The 2,928-nt window shown below is 44.2% G+C and overlaps 1 non-coding gene across 1 annotated transcript; it reads left to right on the forward strand.

The window, feature by feature from the left end:
* The first annotated feature begins 2,536 nt into the window (after nucleotides 1-2,536).
* Nucleotides 2,537-2,644, forward strand: LOC130949076 (small nucleolar RNA R71). Its single transcript, XR_009073324.1, has one exon. It is a non-coding gene; the product is annotated as a small nucleolar RNA R71 (small nucleolar RNA).
* The last annotated feature ends 284 nt before the right edge of the window (nucleotides 2,645-2,928 follow it).

The raw sequence follows: 2,928 nt of genomic DNA on the forward strand, positions 1-2,928 counted from the left end.
CTTTTACCACACCAAACTTAAAAGGTTTGCTCGTCCTCGAGCAAAAGAAGAAAGAAGAGAGTAGAAGAAGAAGAAATGATGAAGAAGGGGGGTGGCTTATGTATTCGGCCAAGGAGGGGGAGTGATGTTTAGGTTGTGTGAAAATGAAGGAGTGAAGAAGGGTATTTATAGGAGAGAGGGGAGATGAGGTTCGGCCATTATGGGTGGGTTTGGGAGGGAAAGTGGTTTGAATTTGAAGGGTGAGGTTGGTGGGGTTTTATGAAGGATGGATGTGAGTGGTGAAGAGAAGGATGGGATTTGATAGGTGAAGGGGTTTTGGGGAAGAGGTAATGAGGTGATTGGTGAATGGGGGAAGAAGAGAGAGAGTGGTGGTGGGGTAGGTGGGGATCCTGTGGGGTCCACAGATCCTGTGGTGTCAAGGAAAAGTCATCCCTGCACCAAATGTTGCTCAAAATCACGTTTTGAGCCACTTCTGGCGTTAAACGCCGGGCTGGTGCCCATTCCTGGCGTTTAACGCCAGGTTCTTGCCCTTTTCTGGCGTTTAACGCCAGTCTGGTGCCCCTTTCTGGCGTTAAACGCCCAGAAGGGTGCCAGACTGGGCGTTAAACGCCCAACTGCCTGCCTCACTGGCGTTTAAACGCCAGTGAATTCTTCCTCCAGGGTGTGCTGTTTTTCTTCCTGTTTTTCATTCTGTTTTTGCTTTTTCAATGGATTTTGTGACTTCTTATGATCATCAACCTACAAAAAACATAAAATAACAAAGAGAAATATATAAAATATAACATTGGGTTGCCTCCCAACAAGCGCTTCTTTAATGTTAGTAGCTTGACAGAGGGCTCTCATGGAGCCTCACAGATACTCAGAGCAATGTTGGAACCTCCCAACACCAAACTTAGAGTTTGAATGTGGGGGTTCAACACCAAACTTAGAGTTTGGTTGTGGCCTCCCAACACCAAACTTAGAGTTTGACTGTGGGGGCTCTGTTTGTCTCTGATTTGAGAGAAGCTCTTCATGCTTCTTCTCCATGGTGACAGAGGGGTATCCTTGAGCCTTAAACACAAAGGATTCTTCATTCACTTGAATGATCAGTTCACCTCCATCAACATCAATCACAGCCTTTGCTGTGGCTAGGAAGGGTCTGCCAAGGATGATGGATTCATCCATGCACTTCCCAGTCTCTAGGACTATGAAATCAGTAGGGATGTAATGGTCTTCAACTTTTACCAAAACATTCTCCACAAGTCCATGAGCTTGTTTTCTTGAGTTGTCTGCCATCTCTAGTGAGATTCTTGCAGCTTGTACCTCAAAGATCCCTAGCTTCTCCATTACAGAGAGGCATGAGGTTCACACTTGACCCTAAGTCACACAGAGCCTTCTTGAAGGTCATGGTGCCTATGGTACAAGGTATTGAAAACTTCCCAGGATCTTGTCTCTTTTGAGGTAATTTCTGCCTAGACAAGTCATCCAGTTCTTTGGTGAGCAAAGGAGGTTCATCCTCCCAAGTCTCATTTCCAAATAACTTGTCATTTAGCTTCATGATTGCTCCAAGGTATTTAGCAACTTGCTCTTCAGTGACATACTCATCCTCTTCAGAGGAGGAATACTCATCAGAGCTCATGAAAGGCAGAAGTAAGTCCAATGGAATCTCTATGGTCTCATTTTGAGCCTCAGATTCCCATGGTTCCTCATTGGGGAACTCAGAGGAGGTTGGTGCACGCCCATTGAGGTCTTCCTCAGTGGCGTCCTCTTCCTCTCTTTCCTCTCCAGATTCGGCCATGGTTATGGCTTTGCACTCTCCTTTTGGATTTTCTTCTGTATTACTTGGGAGAGTACTAGGAGGGAGTTCAGTAACTTTCTTGCTCAGCTTTCCCACTTGTGCTTCCAAATTCCTAATGGAAGACCTTGTTTCAGTCATGAAACTTTGAGTGGTTTTGATTAGATCAGAGACCATGGTTGCTAAGTCAGAGGGGTTCTGCTTAGAATTCTCTGTCTGTTGCTGAGAAGATGATGGAAAAGGTTTGCTATTGCTAAACCTGTTTCTTCCACCATTGTTGTTGTTGAAACCTTGTTGAGGTCTCTCTTGATTCTTCCATGAGAAATTTGGGTGATTTCTCCATGAAGAATTATAGGTGTTTCCATAGGGTTCTCCTAGGTAATTCACCTCTTCCATTGAAGGGTTCTCAGGATCATAAGCTTCTTCCTCAGATGAAGCATCCTTAGCACTGCCAGGTGCATTTTCCATTCCAGACAGACTTTGAGAAATCAAATTGACTTGTTGAGTCAATATCTTATTCTGAGCCAGTATGGCATTCAGAGCATCAATCTCAAGAACTCCTTTCTTCTGACTTGTCCCATTGTTCACAGGATTCCTTTCAGAAGTGTACATGAATTGGTTATTTGCAACCATCTCAATTAGTTCCTGAGCCTCTGTAGGCGTCTTCTTCAGATGAAGAGATCCTCCAGCAGAGCTATCCAAAGACATCTTGGATAGTTCAGAGAGACCATCATAGAAAATACCTATGATGCTCCATTCAGAAAGCATGTCTGAGGGACATTTTCTGATTAATTGTTTGTATCTTTCCCAAGCTTCATAGAGGGATTCTCCATCCTTCTGTCTGAAGGTTTGGACTTCCACTCTAAGCTTACTCCATTTTTGAGGTGGAAAGAACTTTGCCAAGAAGGCATTGACTAGCTTTTCCCAAGAGTCCAGGCTATCTTTAGGTTGTGAGTCCAACCATATTCTAGCTCTGTCTCTTACAGCAAAAGGGAATAGCATCAGTCTGTAGACCTCAGGGTCAACCCCATTAGTCTTGACTGCGTCACAGATTTGCAAGAACTCAGCTAAAAACTGATGAGGATCTTCCATTGGAAGTCCATGGAACTTGCAATTCTGTTGCATTAGAGAAACTAATTGAGGCTTAAGCTCAA

The sequence above is a fragment of the Arachis stenosperma genome, chromosome 1 (assembly GCF_014773155.1).
Source record: "Arachis stenosperma cultivar V10309 chromosome 1, arast.V10309.gnm1.PFL2, whole genome shotgun sequence".
In the NCBI taxonomy this organism is placed as follows: Eukaryota; Viridiplantae; Streptophyta; class Magnoliopsida; order Fabales; family Fabaceae; genus Arachis; species Arachis stenosperma.